We start from the raw sequence: 23,527 nt of genomic DNA on the forward strand, positions 1-23,527 counted from the left end.
ATGGGACTATTTAGATGATTTATTTGGTGCTGATTTAATTTTGGTATTTGGTTTCTGTCTAGGAAATTGTCCATTTCCTCCAGATTCTCCAGTTGTCTTGAGTATAGACTTTTGTAGTAGGATCTGATGATTTTTTGAATTTCCTTAGTTTCTGTTGTTTTATCACCCCTTTTATTTCTAATTTTCTTAATTTGAATACTTTCACTGTGCCCTTTGGTCAGTCTGGCTAAGGGTTTATCTATCTTGTTGATTTTCTCAAAGAACCAGCTCTTGGTTTCATTGATTCCTTGTATGGTTCTCTTTGTTTCCACTTGATTTATTTCAGGCCTGAGTTTGATGATTTCCTGACTTGTACTCCTCCTGGGTGAATTGGCTTCTTTTTGTTCCAGATCTTTCAAGTGTGCCTTTAAGCTTCTAGTGTATGCTTTCTCCTGTTTCTTTTTGGAGGCACTCAGGGCTATTAGTTTTCCTCTTAGCACTGCTTTCATTGTGTCCCAAAAATTTGGGTATGTTGTGCCTTCATTTTCATTAAATTCTAAAATGTCTCTGATTTCTTTATTTCTTCTTTGGCCAAAATGTCATTGAGTAGAGTATTGTTCAGCCTCCATGTGTATGTGGGCTTTCTGTTGTTTTGGTTCTATTGAAGACTGCTCTTACTCCATAGTGATCTGATAGAAGGCATGGGATTAGTTTGATCTTCTTATATTTGTTGAAGTCTGTCTTGTGACCAATTATATGGTCGATTTTGGAGAAGGTACCATGAGGTGCTGAGAAAAAGGTATATTCTTTTGCTTTAGGGTGAAATGTTCTGTAAATATCAGTCAAATCCAATTGATCCAAAGCTTCAATTAGTTTTACTGTGCTCCTGTTTAGTTTCTGTTTTCCTGATCGGTCCATTGAGGAGAGTGGAGTGTTGAAGTCCCCCACAATTATTGTGTTAGGTGCAATGTGTGCTTTGAGCTTTAGTAATGTTTCTTTTACGAATGAGGGTACCCTTGCATTTGGTGCATAGATGTTCAGAATTGAGAGGTCTTTTTGGTGGATTTTTCCTTTGACCAGCAAGAAGTGTCCTTCCATGTCCCTTTTGATGACTTTAGGTTGAAAGTCAGTTTTATCTGATATTAGAATGGGTACTCCAGCTTGTTTCCTGAGACCATTGTCTTGTAAAATCGTCTTTCAGCCTTTTACTCTAAGGTAGTTCTTATCTTTGACACTGAGTTGTGTTTCCTGTATACAGCAAAATGTAGGGTCCTGTTTCCTTATCCAGTCTGTTAGTCTATCTCTTTTTATTGGGGAATTGAATCCATTGATGTTAAGAGATATTAAGGGATAGTGATTATTTCTTTCTGTCATTTTGATATTATTTTTATATTTGAGTGGTTATCTTCTTTTGGGTTTGATGAAAGAAGGTTACTATCTTGCTTTTTCCAGGGTGTAGTTTCCCTCCTTGTATTGGTGTTTTCCTCCTATTATTCTTTGTAGGTCTGGGTTTGTGGAAAGATATTGTGTAAATTTGGTTTTGTCATGGAATATCTTGGTTTCGCCATCTATGGTGATTGAGAGTTTTGCTGGGTATAGTAGTCTTGGCTGACATTTGTGTTCTCTTAGAGTCTGCATGAGATCTGCCCAGGATCTTCTAGCTTTCATGGTCTCTGGTGAGAAGTCTGATGTGATTCTGATAGGTCTTCCTTTATATGTTACTTGACCTTTTTCACTTACTGCCTTTAATATTCTTACTTTGTTTAGTACATTTGGGGTTTTGATTATTATGTGACGACAGGTAGTTCTGTTCTGTTCCAGTCTGTTTGGAGTTCTGTAGGCTTCTTGAATATTCATGGGCATCTCTCTCTTTAAGTTAGGGAAGTTTTCTTCCATAATTTTGTTGAAGATATTTGCTCTCCCTTTCAGTTGTAAATCTTCACTCTCATCTCTACCTAAATTTTTACTTTTGGTCTTCTCATTGTGTCCTGGATTTCCTGGATGTTCTGGGATACAAGCTTTTTGCATCTTGTATTTTCTTTGACTGTTGAGTCAATGGTTTCTATGGTATCTTTGACATCTGAGATTCTTTCTTCCATCTCTTATATTCTGTTGTTGATATTTGCATCTATGGACCCTGATTTCTTCCCAAGGTTTTCTATCTCCAACATTGTCTCCATTTGTGATTTCTTAGTTGGTTCTACTTCTGTTTTTAGATCCAGAATGGTTTTGCTCAGTTCCCTCATTTGTTTGTTTGTTTTCCTTTAATTCTTTATGAGATTTTTGTGTTTCCTCTTTCATGACTTCCACCATTTGACTCACTTTCTCCTGCATTTCTTTAAAATTTTTTTTTTTTTTGCGTTTCTTCTTTATTGGCTTCTGTCTCTTGAGCCTTATTCTCCTGAATTTCAAGTGATTTTTGTGTTTCCATTATACGAGTTTCTAGCTTATTCATGTTCCCTTGTATTTCTTTAAGAGATTCATCTATGTCCTTTTTGTGTTCCTCTAGCAGCATCATGACCAGTGATTTTAAATCCAAATCTTATTTTTCTGGTGTGTTGGGGTATCCAGGACTTGCTATTGTTGGAGAATTTGGTTCAGACATTGCCATATTTCATAGATTTCTGTCAGTAGCATTTCTACATTTGCCTTTTGCCATCTTGTTATCTCTGGCATTAGTTTGTCTTTTCTCTGGCTGGTGTTTGAGCCTCCTGTGAGGCTGTAAGGATATTTTCACAACACTGGATGGCTAGGTTTGCAGATTGCTGATGTGCTGCCTTTCTCTTGGGTGCCCATGGAGCCCTAGTGTGCCTTGCCCCAGAGTGTCTCTGTGAACCAGGTGATGCCTGTTTGCTCCTTCAGGGAGTGTTGATGGTGTATGCTGTGGGGACCTATTCAGAGTGCTGATCACTCTGCAGGGCAGCCGATCCCCCAACCAGGTTGGTGCATACAAGGCTAGCCTAGCTGCTCAGGCCCTGATTCCAGGCAAAAGCCTGACAGGTTTAGGCCCAAGCCATGTTTGCCTCAGATATGACTGCTAACTGGTTCTGTCAGGTAGCCAAGATGGACCTGCACGAGTGAGCCCCCTGCAAGTGCCTGGGACAGTCTGCTGGGCTGACAACCTCTAGGTTGGCACACAGATGGCCCACTGGACAGCCCAGGGCCTGGGTGCAATCCAATGCTTGTCGGGCTTAGTTCCCGGAGATGTTGGCCTCGGGGCTATGACTGATAGTTGGCTTTGCCTGCTAGAACTCTCTGGCGTCTTGTAGCCAAAATAGCGGGGTGCTTCCTGTAAGTGCTGGGACAGACTGCTGGGCAAATAACCTCCTGGCAGGGTTGGCACACCGAAAGACCCCAAAAAACGCAGGGCCTGGGTGCAGGCCAATGCCTGTCGGGCTTAGACCCCAGTGATGTGGGCCTCAGGCTAAGTCTGCATACCTAGGGCTGTCAGTGATGGTACCAAGAGCCAAGATGGTAGAGCGCCTCTTGTAACTGACTGGTGGGAGGCAGAGTTCTGATGTGGCTTCAGTGAGTGAAAAGTGCTATAACTCTGCCACTGCTTGCTTGCAGCACAGCTAGCCAGTGATGGTCAGTTGTAGCAGGCACAGGGCTACCCTGGTGGTGGCCATTCCACTGGACTAGCTGCTGCTGCCGCTGCTGCTGCCAACTTAATACTTTTCAATATCCTGAGAATTTTATATTACCCTTTAATAAGATAATGGAACTATGATCACCACTTATTAATAATTTTTAATAAGAGAGATCCCATGCTTTCTTTGGTAGCTCATTGTTGGAAATCTATAACACATTACCTTTATTTGGGCAAAAATAGTTTCTTGTTTAGAGCTGCTGAGTCCTAGTGCCTCCAAGTACATATACTTTCATACATGTGTATAGTTAATGATTTATAATCTGTAGCTAATATATAACACATATAGAATTCCATTTTAATTAATAATTTACATTAGTTAAGTTTAAATTTGTTACTGATCATTAAAAACAACAAACACTGGGAAGAATATATATAGTTGGAAGGAATTCTACTGCTTGAACCACTTGATTCATAGAGAATCCAAACACCACTCAGGCTTCTGCAGAAGAATGAAGGTGCCAACAGGACTCAGGCAGAGTTCAAATTAAGTTCAGTTTGTGAGTTTACTGTCAAAATTATTCTAAAGGTTTGTATTCCATCTGGAACATTTTATGGTGGACTTTTATAACTTTGTCATCATATGGGGAAAGTGTTCACTTCAGTTATTGTTAAGACCTACTATAAACTAGCCTGCACAGAAGTTGAATTTTGCATTTTTTTCATTTTTACTGGGTATACTGTGATATGATTTTTAAATGTCAAGAGTCTACTCATATGCATGTATAACTCACAGATTTCTAAACAAATTTCTAAATAATCACTCGGATTGTTGAGGGAACTTATTTTCTCACCATATGTCCAGATGTCTGAAGTTGCCTATTGCTCTTGGAAGCTGTACCACATTGCTAAAAGTGTTCTATAACATATCCACACTTGACTGAAATGGCCATATGTCATGGCTCCTTTCGAGATGAAGCTAGCAGGGAGAATCTCTTTGATTATGTCTATTTCAACCAGTCTTGTAGAAATGATGAAGGACCACTATGGTCACCTGAGACTTCTTCATTATTTATTATTTATGAATACAATCTGAGGCTCTTTGATTGTTTATTATTTCCAAATACTAGTCAGCAAGTTATATTTTTATTTGCTTACCAATGTCTTCTGACATACCAAGTAATTATACAAAGTACAATTTATTGTAATTTGCCAATTTTCCTTTTGTTTTAAATGTTCATATATTGAGTGGCATATATAAAGAATTGTTTTATTATCCCAAGGTGATAAGGTTTTATCTTCTGAATTCAGATAGTTTTCATATTTAAACTCTTGCTAATAATGTTTAGACAATTTTCTCACAGTGTTCTGGTTATAGGTAAAATTCAGGCCATTGCTTGGAACATGCTTCATATTTCATCAATCCCTATCATAGTCCTGTTTTCCTTCCTCTTTAGTTTCTAGTGTGGCTGTGCTCCAACCCCCACCCTCGTGTGTGTGCAACATTATCCAATGTGTTCATTGTATTTCCTCTGTTCTTTTATAGATCTATTTTCATGTATTTTTTTTTGTTAGTTGCTAAGTTCAATATAGATCAGCAGATGTGATATCACACTTCTGAGGAATCCTGACCTCATTCTTACACAATGCAGACTCTATACTCATACGTTTTCTTTTTTCTCCTTTGTGTTTTATTGCTGTAAAATCACATATCTATGTGTTAAAGACCACATGGTAGAATATTAAATTTACTGTTCTATGTAATACTATAAAGTTAATAAAAGAGATGAAAAGGTATGAATAGACTTATTCTAGATATTTGATTCACTATTTCTACATATGAGATTTCAGTGCTTACTCCACATCCTTTTTTTTAACTTAAAAAAAATCTCCTTCAGTGTTTTTTTAATGAGATGCATTCACTATCGGAAGCTTTCTTAGGTATCAGTATTTTATTTTGGTAGATTGTCTTAGATGAGTAATTACCACATTCCTGATTAACAATTTTTTCACTGTTGTATATGTCTCCTATTTATGGCATATCTACCATTTATGCATGCAGGCGATATAAGGTGCATATATATGTGGAAGCCAGGGGTAAATGCCAGTTGTCTTTCTTTATTGGTCCCACATTATATTTCTTTAGATAAGGTCTCTTACTGAACCTAGAACTCAGTGGGCAAGCATCACTTGTAATGAGTTCCAGGATACTCCTGTCTTTGCTTTCCAGCATTAGGTTTAAAGGTTGATTCAGAGGAGTATAGTGAGGATAGGACTTACATACATTTTCACATGTTTTTCTTTTTTATTTCTCTTTTTTTATTTATTTTTAATTATTTTTTATTCAATATATTCTTTATTTACATTTCAAATGATCTCCCCTTTCCAGTATCCCACTTCCCCTAAAGTCCCATAAGCCCTCTTCCCTTTCCCTGTTCCCCAATCAACCTCTTCCCACTTCCCTGCCCTTGTATTCCTCTACATTGCTTCACTGAGACTTTCAAGTACCAGGGTCCTCTCCTTCCTTCTTCTTGGGCATCATTTGATATGTAAATTGTTTCTTGGGTATATCTGAGCTTCTATGCTAATATCCGCTTATCAGTGAGTGCACCATGTGTGTTCTTTTGTGATTGGGTCACCTCACTCAGAATGACATTCTCCATTTCCACCCACTTGCCTAAGAATTTCACAAATTCATGGTTTTTAATAGCTGAGTAGTATTCCATAGTGTAAATATACTGCATTTTCTGTATCCATTCCTCAATTGAGGGACATCTGAGTTCTTTCCAGCTTCTGGCTATTATAAATAGGGATGCTATGAACATAGTGGAGTGTGTATCCTTATTCCATGCTAGAGAATCCTCTGGGTATATGCCCAGGAGTGGTATAGCAGGGTTCTCCAGTAGTATTATGTCCAGTTTTCTGAGGAACTGTCAAACTGATTTCCAGAGTGGTTGTACTAGCTTGCAATCCAACCACTTGCAGTAGAGGACTGTTCTTCTTTCTCCACATCCTTGTCAGCACCTGTTTCCTCCTGAGTTTTTGATCTTAGCTATTTTCACTGGTGTGAGGTGTAATCTCAGGGGTTTTTTTTATTTGTATTTCACTAACAACTAAGGATGTTGAACATTTCTTTAAGTATTTCTCAGCCATTCGATATTCCTCAGGTGAAAATTCTTGGTTTAGCTCTGTACCCCATTTTTAATGGGGTTATTTGGCTCTCTGGAGTCTAACTTCTTGAGTTCTTTGTATATATTGGATATTAGCCCTCTGTCAGATGTTGGTAAAGATCTCTTCCCAATTTGTTGGTTGCCGTTTTGTCCTTTGGACAGTCCTTTGCCTAACAGAAACTTTGTAATTTTATGAAATCCCATTTGTCTTGAGCTTTGAGTATAAGCTATTGGTTCTGTTCAGGACATTTTTCTTTCTTTCTTTCCTTCTTTCCTTCTTTCTTTCTTTCTTTCTTTTACATCATCAATGGAATTTTTATTTATTTATTTATTTATTTTTAATTTATTTTTAAATTTTATTCGATATATTTTTTATTTACATTTCAAATGATTTCCCATTTTCTAGTCCCCCACTCCCCGAAAGTCACATAGGCCCCTTTCCCTCCCTCTGTTCTCCCACCCCTCCCTTCCACTTCCCTGTTCTGGTTTTGTCTTATACTACTACATTGAGTCTTTCCAGAACCTGGGGCCACTCCTCCGTTTTTCTTGTACCTCATTTGATGTGTGGATTATGTTTTGGGTATTCCAGTTTTCCAAGCTAATATCCACTTATTAGTGAGTGCATACCATGATTGATCTTTTGAGACTGGGTTACCTCACTTAGTATGATGTTCTCCTTCTTAATTATATATTTGCTCATAGCTGGTATAATAATATAATAGATTGTGGCATGTTTGTGTAGACATTTGTAAATCTTTATTCAAATATTTAATAGTTTTTTTCCCGCTTGTTTTATACAAAATCATGCTGTTATCCCCATAGAAATTTACAAGAAATTATCAACGATTGAGCTTCTTTTTTCTTTTTCTTTTTTCCTAACAAATATTGATTATTCTTTCTTGTCTTAGCATGCCAGGTGTCTGTATTTAGTAATGGTGTGCCTAAATTCTGTAAGCAAGCATGCTTTCATCTGATGTTTTAGAATACCTTTTGTGTGTTATTATTTAACATAATACAAATTAAAAACATCATGCTTTTCTATGAAAGGTAGTTCTATTCTCTTTAATGACTGAGTTTTATGAGTAAGAGTCACATTTCACTAGTTTTAACTCCTGGAGTACTTAAAAACTTGCAATTACATTTATTCCCATTTTAATTTAATATACAAATCTATGTTTTAACAAAGCTTATTCTTTTAAAATAAAATGCTGTTTTGCAGTTAAATAATGTTGAACAATGTTTTACACAATGTTAGATATGCCATTTAGCAGTATTTTTCAGGAATTGTATTCACAAAGAAGGTAATTGGGAGACTTAATTTCTTCTCATATGTTAACCTAAATTAACTTCTTATCTATCTAAAATATTAATTGATTTTTTAATATTTCTGATGGTCTCTCTATTTCTTGATTACATAAGGAAATTAATTACTTCTTTGTAGCAACTATTTTATATAGCTTATAGGGGTGTTTCTGATGCTGCTTGTCCCCCAATTTTTTGTTGATATATCAGTAAAGAAGCCATAGACCAATTGCTGGCATAGGTGTAACTTCCAGGTACCTGGAGGAAAAGAGACAAATTCAAGGGAGGAGAGTTCGGGATGCTTTAGAGAAAGAAAAGCAAAGCAGCCATGTGAGGTCTCTAGTGAAGCAGAGGTATGTGGCTGTTCCTACAGGCATGTGGTCAGGGATATTTAGCACAGACTAGATGTAACTGGGCACTAAAGTTGAGGGCAGGCAGGAGATGTAGAGTTAAGAGCATTGATAAGGGCATGCTGGCAGAAGGACTTTGAAAATGCCCAGCATTCCCAGTTTTCTGAGGAAGCGCCAAACTGATTTCCAGAGTAGTTGTATCAGCTTGCAATCCCATCAGCAGTGGAGGAGTGTTCCTATTTCTCCACATTCTCACCAGCACCTGCTGTGTCCTGAGTTTTTGATCTTAGCCATTCTGACTGGTGTAAGGTGAAATCTCAGGGTTGTTTTGATTTGCATTCCTGTGATGACTAAGGTGCTTCTCAGCAATTCAATATTTCTCAGGTGAAAATTCTTTGTTCAGCTCTGAACTCCATTTTTAATTTTTCATAGGGTTATTTGGCTCTCTGGGGTCTAACTTCTTGAATTCACCTGGGCTATAACACTCCTGGGCATATACCCAGAGAATTCCCCCGCATGTAGTAAGAACACATGCTCCACTATGTTCATAGCAGCCCTATTTATAATAGACAAAAGCTGGAAAGAACCCAGATGCCCCTCATTGGAGGAATGGATACAGAAAATGTGGTATATTTACACTATGGAATACTACTCAGCTATTAAAAACAATAAATTCATGAAATTCTTAGGCAAATGGGTAGAACTGGAGAATGTCAACCTGAGCGAGGTGACCCAGTCACAAAAGAACACACATGGTATGCACTCACTGATAAGTGGATATTAGCCCAGAAGCTCTGAATACCCAAGACACAATTAACATATCTAATGATGCCCAAAAAAGAAGGAAGGAGAGGCCTCTGGTCCTGGAAAGGCTTGATGCAGCAGTATAGGGAAATACCAGGACAGGAAGCAGGAGGGGCTTGATTGGGGAACAGGGAAAAGGAAGAGGGCTTATGGGACTTTAGGGGAGGTGGGAACCAAGAAAGGAGAAATCATTTGAAATGTAAATAAAGAATATATCTAATTAAAAATTAATACCCAGCCAATGTGCAAAGAAGGCAAGTTGAAATTGAACAACTCTCTCTCTCTCTCTCTCTCTCTCTCTCTCTCTATCTCTCTCTGTGTGTGTGCTTGTGTGTGTATGCATGTGTAGTGTGTGTGTGTGTGTGTGTGTGTGTGTGTGTGTGTGTGTCTTTTACCCATGGATTTAAGGAAAGCTAGGTGAGGACTGGTGTCGGGCTATGCTAGGAGCTTAGGCAGGGTAGCTAAGCTTCCGTGCAACAATAACTTTTATTGATTTGTTTTGAAGACCATAATATACAATATACATTTTACCAACTGATTAAATACAGTGTGTAACAATTGATCTTAATTTTTTAAAGAGCTATTTATTTTAAGCTTAGGAATGTTTGCCTGCACCACATAAATGCATGTTACCTACAGAGGGTGCAGCTGTCCCTGGCATCAGACTTAGGAATGGTTGTGAGCCAACTCATGGGTGCTTGGAACTAAATTTCTTAGAGAATAGCAAGTGTATTTACCTTCTGAACCAACTGTCCAAAGTGAAAATCAGTTTAAAGATGTTTGGGTTTGGTTTGCTGCTTTTGTGTTGATTTGTTTGTTTTGCTTGCTTGTTTGTTTTTAAGGTAGATTTCTCTGCATATCCCTAGAAATCCGTGTGACCAGCCTATTTCTCAAAGATAATAAACAGCTTTACATAGATTTGGGGACACATACTTTTATTCCCATTACTCAGGAGGCAGTGGTAGGCAGATCTCTGTGAGCATGTCGTTTATTTCATTTTAATTTAATTTGTTATTCATTTGATACAGCGTTTATTCTAGATACTATATTCTTATCCACAATGAATAATTGCCTTCACCAATTTTAAATATTTGTAGTAGCTTTACTTTGTGACTTTTTCTGCTTAAAAATAATTCTTTAGGACTGGCTTTTATACCATCCTTTGGGTGCTATTATGTTTTGTCTATTTTACACCATTGTATCAAACAACAGAAAATTTAACATTTTACTCTCTTCATTGTTTCTTTTTTCCACTTTGTCAGAATGTAATATGGTATACAGCCTGATACGCTGTGCCAGAGCCTGGCTAAAACAGATGGGTATACACGCAGCCCACCATTGGACTAAGTGTGCAGACCCCAATGGAGGAGTTAGGGGAAGGACGGAAAAAGCTGAAGGGGCTAGCAACCCTTTTTCCACACCCCCTCCCCATGCTTCTTTGAGGGTGCTTCCCTACCAACCCACCCAATTCTGCCTCCCTGCCCTGGCATTCACCTACACTGGGGTATCACAGGACCAAGGGCCTTTCCTCTCATGAATGCTGGAGGGGGGATGTCTAGTTGGTTTAATTTCCCTCTATCATTGAATAACAACTGTTTTTAGTCTTTCAAGTGTCTGATTATCCTCATAACATGTGATATTTTATTTTATTTTATTTTATTTTATTTTTACATGTGATATTTTATAAAGGCACAAATACATATGTTTCTAGAAACTGTTTATCTCTTCTAGGTACTTAAGAATGTTATAAAGTATTTATACTTAAAGAATCTTTGACTTAGTAAACTACTAAAGAATCATAAAAAATGTGTGAAGCTTGGCATATCTTTATAATTCATAAATTCTTAATCTAATTTTTAAAGTATCCCTTGGATTATGCCTTGTATTGATGTTTGCTATTGATGTCTGGCAATGACTGGGGAAAGAGTTTTTATTTAAATATACATTTTTCAATGTGAAACATTTTTAATATTCTTGTTGAAGTTAGGTTTCCCTCCCCTTCTTATGCATGCAAACATCCTACTCTCCGTTTTCTCTTGCAAACATCAAAAGACATGGTCTGAGTTACTGAACTCAGGAATTGTCCATAGGGCACTAGAACACCAGGACACTAGAACAGCAGTGTATTTTCAGCTTCTATTTAAGTCTCTATTTCTGAGGATTTCTTTCAATGGTTGCAAGGTCAACTGTGCACTGATAAAAAAAAAAGCCTTTCTATATAATCTATATCACTTTATTCTCAGATGTAAAGTCAGCACTGTGACTAAAAATAGAAGGCACAATACATCTTTCAACAGAAAATAGAAACTTTTTTCCCCAGGATGCAAGCATTGATATTTCTAAAATCTTGGAAATCCCACTCTCATGCATTGAAAGAAACATGCATTGAGGCTGATACCATTTTTAGACATGGCCTAAAGCCTGGACAGTGGTGTTATTTCACAAATCTGAACATTGTGGCAAAGAATTTTATTTTGTTTCTATTTAACAAAAATCTCCAAGACTTAAGAATATGCTGAGTATAGAATCTCTCTCTCTCTTTCTCTCTCTCCCACCGCTGTCACCATGTGTGTTTTTGTGTGTGTGTGCATGTGGACATATGTCAAAGATAACACCAAATGTTGTTTTTCAGGAATAAATCAGTTTTTTTGTTTGTTTGAGACAGTGTCTCTCATTGAACTTCAATTTGCAGAGTAGGCTAAGCAAGCATTTAGAGACACAATAATCCATCTCCCTCAGTCTATTCAGGACTGAGAATATAGGAAATATTATATATTATATTATATATTATATATATATAAATATATATTTGGGAATATATATATATGTATTCCCAAACTATAACCATCATGAAGAAATATTCCTAATAATTCAAGATTGATTTTCTATATATCTCATACACATACATATACATACACACAGACACAGACACAAATACACACACACACACACATACACACACACACACACACACACACACACACACACACACACACACATATATATATATATATATATATATATATATATATATATATATATATATATATATATATATATATAAAATAAACAGACCTTGAACCTTGAAGACAAAGTTAGAAATACCTCAGGCAGATAGGAATACTGTGTTTTGCTGACCTGGTATAATCCATAGTACCTCAGAAAATATGACACCTCAGAAAATATGACCAAATTCATGTTTTATTGACAATGAAGCCAAGGCTTGGGAACCCATATTGTTAAGTTATGCAATGAACTGATGTCCAAATTCTTGCTCTCTCCTGCTTAAATCTTAGATCTCAGGTTGTCTTCCATACTTTCAAATCTAATGTATTATATTTTTCTTAAGTTGTTAAGTTAGGGTATAACTTTCTACATTTTAGTAAAACCTTTCCCCACCACCTCTCCATATTTACCATCCTGCTACCTGATAAAACATAACACCTTCAGTATTCCCATCCTTATTTTTATTTTACCTATATTCGGTTACCTATGCTTTTACATATACTCCCTATGGCCCATCTGCAGTTTTTTGTCTTCAGCATTGGCTATTAATTAAATAGAGTAAATTAAATATTTGCTATAAGCTCACATTAGAGAGCATATGAGATATTTGTCCTTTTCACCTAGGTAACTTATACCTGGTACAATTATTTTTCAGTTTTATCAGTTGACTAGCAAATTTCATGATTTCCCTTTTTTTATTACTAGGAAATAACCCATGGTGCATATGCATCACATTTGTATCTGAGAAGTTCTTTAAATGAACAGAAATGGGAAAGACAAATCTGACTGAAATTACATGTGGTGACAGAGATCTTCCTTTCTCTGAGTAAAATTATTCATGATAACTGAATTCCAGGGTGTTTTAGCAAATGGTATATGGAACCATAAAAGCAAGAGAGAAGAGTACCTGCAACTGACTTAAGGGACTTCAGCTAAGGAAATCTCTTCCACTATCAGTTAGCATAGAGATGCTCTGGGTGTTAGTGTTGCCATGATTAACAGGACATGGGAAAATGAGTCAGAGGCCTGCTGTACAGTAGGTGTTCTACCTACCTTAGAATTTACCAGCACAGTATTGAGTACCAGAGCCAGTAGCTTCAGATGATCCCACAGTCACTCTGAAAGAAAACTTATTCTGGTTAACATTTACTGTAGCTTAAGGCAATGAATGTTAGTGATAATCTGTACCAATTTAACAAAAAATTTTCCTAACCTCTAATGCCTCTCTATTATTTAAATAATCTTCACAGAATGATTGCTTAGTAAGAAGAAAAAGTCTTTGAAGAAGGAGAAGAAGAGAAGAAGAAGAAGAAGAAGAAGAAGAAGAAGAAGAAGAAGAAGAAGAAGGAGGAGGAGGAGAGAGAGGAGGAGGAGGAGGAGGAGGAGGAGGAGGAGGAGGAGGAGGAGGAGGAGGAGGAGGGAGGAGGAGGAGGAGGAGGAGGAAAAGGAAGAAAATAAACTGTGTCCTTTTCCTGGTGCTGACAAAAGTAGAATTGGGGGATATTATTGCATTCAAATAAAATCTGTATACTTCACTCCTAAAAAGAGATTATGACAGTGATCAGAAGTGACAGCAGGGATTTCTGCCATCTAAGCATGACTGCATAAATTGTAGGACGTGCTTGCCCTAGATTTTCGAAGAGTCAGAATTTTAGATGTAAGGAACAGAAGAAATTGTGTGCTTTTTAATTAATCTGATTAGGTTTATGTTATAAAAATTATCTGTAATTCTATCACGAAGCACACAATCAGATTTACAATAGGTAGTTGAGAAAGTATTTGTTGATAAATATTATAGTATAGGTATAGAATTGATAACAAGTTTCATGACTTATAAAACTAACTTAAGAAATATTTGTGCTCTACAGAATAAAATATTTACTAAGAAGTCTATTTCCATATGCCCACAATATTTATAATATTCATTTTATTTTATGTGAATTGGTGTTTTGTCTTAATGCATGTCCTTGTGATGGTGCCAGATGCCATGGAACTGAATTTACAAACACTTATGAGCTCCCATGTGGGTGCTGGGAATTGAACCATGGTCCTCTCAAAGAGTAACCTAGGGATCCTGATGAGTTTTTTGTTTTTTTGTTTGTTTTTGTTTGTTTTGTTGAAGGGAAATAGAGGATGAGTGAGCCTGGGGGGAAGGGGAAATGGATGGTGCTGGGATTTAGATTAGTGGTGAGAAGAAAAATGCAGTTGGGATATATTGCATCAGAGAAATTTTAGTAAAAGAGGAATATATTCTTTCCATATTCATTCTTGAAAACTATTACTATCCAATCCATATATTAAGTGTAATTTTGGAGATAATATTGCTGCTGTGTACTATGACTATGATTAAAAATATTAGACAAAGGCTGCCCCCTTTCTCCTTATCTTTTCAATATTGTACTTGAGGTACTAGCTCGGGCAATTCGACAACATAAGGAGGTCAAAGGGATACAAATTGGAAAGGAAGAAGTCAAACTATCGTTATTTGCAGATGACATGATCGTCTACCTAGTGACCCAAAGAACTCCACTAGAGAGCTCCTACAGTTGATAAACAACTTCAGCAAAGTGGCAGGTTATAAAATCAACTCAAGCAAATCAGTGGCCTTCCTATACTCAAAGGATAAGCAGGCTGAGAAAGAAATTAGGGAAATGACCCCCTTCACAATAGCCACAAACAGTATAAAGTATCTTGGAGTGACTCTTACCAAACATGTGAAAGATCTGTATGACAAGAACTTCAAGACTCTGAAGAAGGAAATGGAAGAAGACCTCAAAAAATGGGAAAACCTCCCATGCTCATGGATCGGCAGAATCAATATAGTTAAAATGGCCATTTTGCCAAAAGCAATATACAGATTCAATGCAATACCCATCAAAATCCCAACTCAATTCTTCAGAGTTAGAAAGGGCAATTATCAAATTCATCTGGAACAACAAAAAACCCAGGATAGCTAAAACTATTCTCCGCAACAAAAGAAAATCTGGGGGAATCAGTATCCCTGACCTCAAGCAATACTATAGAGCAATAGTGTTAAAAACTGCATGGTATTGGTACAGTGACAGGCAGGAGGATCAATGGAACAGGATTGAAGATCCAGAAATGAACCCACACACCTATGGCCACTTGATCCTCGACAAAGAGGCTGAAAACATCCAATGGAAAAAAGATAGCCTTTTCAACAAATGGTGCTGGTTCAACTGGAGGTCAGCATGCAGAAGAATGCGAATTGATCCATCCTTGTCTCCTTGTACTAAGCTCAAATCCAAATGGATCAAGGACCTCCACATAAAGCCAGACACTCTGAAGCTAATAGAAAAGAAACTGGGGAAGACCCTTGAGGACATCGGTACAGGGAGAAAGTTTCTGAACAGAACACCAATAGCGTATGCTCTAAGAGCAAGAATTGACAAATGGGACCTCATAAAATTACAAAGTTTCTGTAAGGCAAAGGACACCATCAAGAGGACAAATTGGCAACCAACAAATTGGGAAAAGATCTTCACCAATCCTACATCAGATAGAGAGCTAATATCCAATATATATAAAGAACTCAAGAAGTTAGACTCCAGAAAACCAAACAACCCTATTAAAAAATGGGGTACAGAGTTAAACAGAGAATTCTCACCTGAAGAACTTTGGATGGCGGAGAAGCATCTTAAAAAATGCTCAACTTCATTAGTCATTAGGGAAATGCAAATCAAAACAACCCTAAGATTTCATCTTACACCAGTCAGAATGGCTAAGATTAAAAATTCAGGAGACAGCAGGTGTTGGAGAGGGTGTGGAGAAAGAGGAACACTCCTCCACTGCTGGTGGGGTTGCAAATTGGTACAACCACTCTGGAAATCAGTCTGGCGGTTCCTCTGAAAACTGGGCACCTCACTTCCAGAAGATCCTGCTATACCACTCCTGGGCATATACCCAGAAGACTCCCCACCATGTAATAAGGATACATGTTCTACTATGTTCATAGCAGCCCTATTTATAATTGCCAGATGCTGGAAAGAACCCAGGTATCCCTCAACAGAAGAGTAGATGCAAAAAATGTGGTATATCTACACAATGGAGTACTATTCAGCCATTAGAAACAATGAATTCATGAAATTCTTAGGCAAATGGATGGAGCTAGAGAATATCATACTAAGTGAGGTAACCCAGACTCAAAAGGTGAATCATGGTATGCACTCACTAATAAGTGGATATTAACCTAGAAAACTGGAATACCCAAAACATAATCCACACATCAAATGAGGTACAAGAAGAAAGGAGGAGTGGCCCCTGGTTCTGGAAAGACTCAGTGAAACAGTATTCGGCAAAACCAGAACAGGGAAGTGGGAAGGGGTGGGTGGGAGGACAGGGGAAGAGAAGGGGGCTTACGGGACTTTCGGGGAGTGGGGGGGCTAGAAAAGGGAAATCATTTGAAATGTAAATAAATTATATCGAATAAAAAAAATTAGATCTTTTCTTGACTAGAGTATTTTATTTATTAATTCTTCTCTCATGAATTCATCCTGACCAGAGTTTCTCCTCCCTTCAATCTTCCCAGTGCCTACTGTATTAGTTAAGGTTTCTATTGCTGTGAACAGACACCATGACCAAGACAACTCTTATAAAGGACATTTAATTGGGCCTGGCTTACACGGTCTGTCCATCATCATCACGGTGGGAAGCATGGCAGTTTCTAGGCAGACATTGCTTAGGAAGAGTTGAGAGTTCTACATCTGATGGCCACTAGGAGAAGACTGTCTCTTCCAGGCAGCTAGGTGAAGAGTCACATTGCGCACCCTCACAGTGATACTCTTCCTCCAACAAGGCCAAGCCTTCATATAGTACCACTCCCAGGCCAAACATAGTCAAACTACCACACCCATTCCCCACATCCCCTCTACCTCACATCCCCTCCTTCTCTGTTTCCTTTCAGAAAAATAGCAGGCCTTCCAGGGATATCAATGAACATGATACAAGATGTGATAAGACAAGACACAAACCCTCATAGCAAGGCTGGACAAGGCAACTCAGTAGGAAGAAAACAGTCTGAAGAGCAGGCAACTCAGTAGGAAGAAAACAGTCTGAAGAGCAGAGGGCTCCCCCACCCCTGACAGACACACACACACACACACACACACACACACACTGTTAAGAGTACCATGAAAACACAAAGCTACACAACCATAACACATATGCAGAAGACCTAGCTCTATTGATGTAGTCTGTGTGAGTCTCTAGGAGCACTGTTTAGTTGATTCTATGGGCTATGATCTCTTGGTATCCACAATCCTCAACTGGATCCTACAGTTCTTCTTCCTTATCTTCTATAGGTTTTTCTGAGCACTACCTAATTTTAGTTTTTGGTTTTTGCATTTGCTCCCACTAGCTTACAGAATGAAGTCTCTGTGACTCTCTGATGATGATTTGACTAGGCTCCAGTCTATGAGCACAACAGAATATCATTAGAAATCTTGTTTGTTTGTTGGTTTTGTCCAATCATGTTTGTTTCTACCATTGGTATCTGAGCAATCCAGCCTCTGTTTTCATGCCACCCAAGAAGTGTCAAGCATGGTTTCTCTCTCAAGGAATAGGTTTCAAGTTGGAGCAACCATTGGTTAGCCATTACTTCAAGTTATATGTCAACATTACTCCAACAAACCTTGCATGCAGGATAAATTATAGGTTGAAGAGTTTTTGGCTGGGTTCATGTCCCTGTCTCGCAACTAGGAGCCTTGACTGGCTTTAGAAGATAATTGCTTAAGACTGTATATCATGAATTAAAAGGAGTCTTCAATAGGGTCAACCTTGTAGAATACAGGGAGTTTCTACTTCACTGGGTATCCTCATTGCCCTCAAATGCCCCTTAATTCTGGTTGTCTCTCCAAGTACTCTCTTCCTCCATCTCTACCTAGTCGATTGACCAGCAACATCTATTCCATTTTCCCCTTCCGTAGAAGATATATGCAACCCTCCTATTTTCTATCAGTCTGTGTATTGCAGCATGATTATATATTGACTGCTTGTGCTTAATATACTGTCTTTTACTTTACTTTTTTAAAAGTTTAAACGTTTAACTCAATGCCTGTAAGAGGTAATTGTTTTCAATTTTCTAAATTTATTAATTTTTGAGGAAAATTACCAGTGAGAAACTTATACTGACAAAATTAATTCAATAAATAATATATAGTTTTATAACTTTTAGCTAAGTAAAAATTTACACTTTGGATTTTTAAGTTCAAATTTTCTTGTAGAGCAGGTAGATGGGAGGTGAGGAGGGGGTTGGATCAGTCAGTGTCTGAGATGCGCATACTGAAGAGTAACAGTATTAAAATGTGGTTCACCTGGAACAAAAGTCTGACAGCTATAATGAAGCAGTAATTACCACGGGATCTTTGAGACATTTTAGGAAGAGACTGATTTAGATAATTCTTAACTTTATGAAGGAATAAGTTCTTTAGTGAAGGAAAAAAATGAACTTTTGTCCTTAATGTTTAGCGAGGCATCAAGTAAACACAGTGTTACAACTGAGGCTCTTGGTTTTGATGTCTGTTGTTGGTAGTGACAGTGGCGGGTAGGGAGAGTCAAAGACACAGAATATGTACAAGAATTTTAAAATCTCAAGATTGACCTTTTTGGCATTTACATTGATTTTTATATAGTCGCTATTTTTTTTTTCATACAAAAGCATGGTGGTGATGAGAGAAGCCAGGGGAAACTAGAAAAAGAAATTAAAGTTAGAGGATTAACAGAGCTAACACAGTATACTTCTGTGGTGGTCTGAAATGTGCCATATAATTTCAAAAGGCAAGTGTGTTCTTTTACCATTCTCAGCTGACCTCAGACAGGTGATTTTTCCCTGTGGTGAACATTGGGAGATCTGAAATAATGTACCTTAAAAACAATCTGCTCCACAATAAGTTAAAAGTAATAATTCTTGGGGTACTAGACAAAAGACTAGCTAATAAAAGGAAAGTGTGGGAAGGAATTTAAATTAGCAAGCTGAGTATCAAGAATACTTGACACATGCTGTCACAGAAATGTGAAGAGTTTATTATCTTTTAAATAATGCACATGTTCCAGATTTATACATTTAGCGTGAAATTTCATAAATACAGTAAAACTCAAAATATTAAGTGAATATTATGGAGAGAAATTTAGAATTAAATGCAAAAAGAAATGGTTTTCTTGGAATCCTGATATGTATCATGTATCAGACACATGAGTTGAGGCAATTATCTTAAGGAATGTGGAAATATTAATGCCCTGCACAGAACAGAGGCTCTAAAGAAGAGTTTCAAAATGATGTATTTGCCATATTTTGTCTTAATTTTAAGAAACCACTATTTTTTCTTTGATATTTTTACATATATAATATTTGATATGTACATATTGTCATGAACTATAGTGTGGGTGGTTATCTGATGGGCCCACGCCGAGGAGTATTGCTGAGTAATTATACCATGCAACAGATCTAGTATTAAAAGGCTTTGTTTGGGAAAAGGAAAAGAAGTGAGGATCTGGGAAGGAGTAGAGACAGACAAGTGAACCTATAAACAGGCAGACAGACAGGGTCAGAACCATGAGGGCAGGGAACAGGGGCATGTAGGGAATAACAAAAGGAAGTGGAGAGAGACCAGCCAGGAACATGTGGGAACAGAAAAGGAGAGATGTAGTGGTTGGCAGTCCTTTATTCACAGTCCACACCTAGAGCATGTGGCAGCAGTGGAAGGTGAGGATGTAAGCTGTTGCTAGAAGCCAAGTAGAATCATTTTTTAGGCAAAAACACATACACACACACACACACACACACACACATACACAGAGATTGTGTTGTAGAAATTGTTTAATCTCAACCAGGGTTTCTACTACACCTGAGTATTCAGGTAAATAACACACAATCCTACTCAGCATTAGAACTGATCAGATAGCCTGGTATGGTGGCGCATACCTGTAATCCCAGCACTCGGGAGGCAGAGGCAGGCGGATTTCTGAGTTCAAGGCCAGCCTTGTCTACAGAGTGAGTTCCAGGACAGCCAGGGCTACACAGAGAAACCCTGTCTCGAAAAACCAAAAAAAAAAAAAAAAACCTGATCATATACCTACTCTCTATGCTAGTGTGCTAGTGGTATCTACCTCTACCACCCTACACATAAACTCAATATATCACTAACCATGTTTCATCTGGGCCACTATTAACTCCATTGGCCAATGCTTATGGCCATATTTTTATGGCTCAGTCAACCCATGGTGTCTTCACCACCTCCATCTATCCACTGATGTGGTCCTCCTCAGACCCAAGGGGAACTCCAACTCTGCCTGTTTGCCTATCTCTCTTCTCCCCACCTATATGCTCTAAGCATCTATTTTCACCAAATAGGGATAACTTGAGGGGATAGGACAAGTTTACATAGTATCACTTGTGCACACACAGATTCTCGTGTCCCTGGGGGCAATGAGGCCTTGGGGATACAGTATATAACATTGCAATAAATATCAAAATATCAAACCTCAACACACACATACACACACACACACACACACACAGATTACTTTTTCTATACTAAACTCTCTTTCTCTCTACCCCTTTCTATACTACCCTCCATGAGTATTCATTTTTCATCTTTATGTCTTATTCTGTTTTTAATCCACTGAATTTATACAAAGTCATCTTATAACCACCATTTTGAAAACAGTCATTGGAAACTGCTAGACTGTACTGTACATACCTATCTGAAAATAATAACTCACTGAATCCTCAAGAATATATCAGTAGTCAACAGATCAGCATGGATGGGTAGTCCTCATGAGTCCACTCTGCATTCATGACTGATGGGTGATGGACACATTCTTGAGCAGTACTAGAGCTGAGAATGCTATGAATTCATGACTGCAATGACTCTTCTATGCCCAAATGTTAGCATCTTACACTTTTTTGTTCATTCATGTGATCCTCATACTCTAAGACTTTCATGGATCCCACTTGAGACATCTATATAGTTTAAGTCTGCTAGCATTTTGCTCAAGCAGTCATTCAGCTAACCTCTAACTTAACTTATATATGTATATATATGAGTTATAGCCCTTGAGTCTATCCATGTGTTCTCACTGCCTACTGCCTGGTTTGTTCTTTCCAGGCTTCTGTCATAGAAATGACAATACTAAACACCAGCACTTGGCATTTCCTTGCACAGCAATTACCTATTAATAATACAGGGGCACACCTACATAGCTGTTTGATTCTATGTGGGTTGGGGAATAGGTTTTCCAACAATAGTTTTCTTTGCTTTCTAGTCTACATTGTATCCTAGACTAGGAAGTAGTATCAGTGTCCTATTTAGCGCTTAGTATTTAACTACCCCTTAATTTCATTACTTTCAAAAGTCAAGTATATTACTAACATTTTTAAAAGAAACTTCTAAAAATCACAGGTTGAATGTGATTTGAATCATTAATCTTTAGGCAGCATATTAGAACTTTCTAATCATTTCCATGGTATTCAGCATTTATTTCTGCTTCTATATGCACAGTTATGTACATGTACAGCATCTCCATAATTTGTCTTAGCCAACTGGAGTGGAAAACTCATCTATTAGCCCTGTAAAATCATGTTGCTATGGCATAAACTGCCAATGAACCTGGCTCACTGGCAAGACATAAGGTTTGGATATAAGGGCATCTCTCCCTTTAATAACATGACATTTTACCATGAGGCTCCACCTTCTGGTCAATGTAAAGAGTTTACGGACACCTTGATTGTCTTCTTAAGACTGAACAAAAGAATAGCACATAGCATGTTAGCCCTAGCTTCATAGAAGCAGAATGAGTAATGTGCTGTGGCAGCTAAGTTCGTGGTAATTTGTTATACAGCAATAGAAAATGAGTGCCCAGATGGAAGCAGGATAAAAACACATATAAGGCAAATGCTTCAAGAGTGTGGTGGCATGACCTCTGGTCTAAAGCTAGAAAGAAAGAAAGAAAGAAAGAAAGAAAGAAAGAAAGAAAGAAAGAAAGAAAGAAAGAAAGAAAGAAAGAAAGAAAGAAAGAAAGAAAGAAAGAAAGAAAGAAAGAAAGAAAGAGAGAGAAAGAAAAAGAAAGAAAGAAAGAAAGAAAGAAAGAAAGAAAGAAAGAAAGAAAGAAAGAAAGAAAGAAAAAGAAAGAAAGAAAGAAAGAAAGAAAGAAAGAAAGAAAGAAAGAAAGAAAGAAAGAAAGAAAGAAAGAAAGAAAGAAAGAAAGATTTTAAATAGACACAAATCTGCAAATCTGTCCAAATATAACACAAATGACTGTCTCCATCTGATATACTGGCATCAACTTAATATCCAAGAACCTTCAGAGGTGCATCTGTTCCTTTTCTGGCTCTTCTTTGAAAAATTTTGAAGCAATGGAAGTGGTCTGGGCACTTAGTCAAAGTTGCAATCAGTTTTGGACTTATCACTGAGAATCTCTGGAATCTGACTAGACAGGTTCCTCAATTCTGTGTATTACATAAAAATCTTCTTCATGGCATTAATTTGAGCAAGGGCAGAAAAATAGCCCTTGAGATAAAACTTTTCTTCAGGTTTACTTTGAAAACACAAATATTGTGCTGAAACTGGTCTACAGAATATTCCCACATGAAGGTCATTATGTGGCAGAACAGGGGTTCTTTCTAAAGGACAGAAAGATGGTTAGAATCTTAGACTCGACTGCATTTTAGGGAGAGAATCCTGTACCTATACCTGCATGAGGAACTGCATAGAAGTAGACTCTGCCTCTACACTCAAGTCTTAAACAGCAAGGAGATCACCCTGTTTCAACCAATGTGAAGGACCACAGGACAGATGCACCACTGTCCACTCCATATTTCTCTTACTTAATATCTAACTTCAGTACAATTAATTTAGAGTTGCCACACTCTCTGTCTCCTATTTTCAGTTGGTTGGTCATTTTATATTTGTTTTTGTTCTTGTTTGTTTTGACTAGACCTTCCCATAGAACACATGCTGATCCAAAGCTGCCAGTCCCTCTGCCTCAGCCTTCTGAGTCACAGAACTGTTTTCAGCAATTTAAATGGAATGCATTTTTATCTTGGTGTTGAGTTTGCTTTTGCACTGTTGTGGGGTTTTAGTTTTCTTCTTTTTTCTTTTACTTAAGAAAATCTTTAAAAAATTATAATGTAATTAATCCATTTTCTGTCGTCCCTTACCTCCTTCTAAGGCTCTCTATGAATACCTCAGCATACACAATGTACATTATAGTATCATTTTCCTTTATGTTTCCCAAATTTCTGAAGTTGCAGGGTAATTGTTCTTGAGTCTGGTACAGATTTTAAAAGGAGTTCATCCCTCAGTTGTGGT

This window comes from Apodemus sylvaticus, chromosome 2 (assembly GCF_947179515.1).
Source record: "Apodemus sylvaticus chromosome 2, mApoSyl1.1, whole genome shotgun sequence".
Lineage (NCBI taxonomy): Eukaryota > Metazoa > Chordata > Mammalia > Rodentia > Muridae > Apodemus > Apodemus sylvaticus.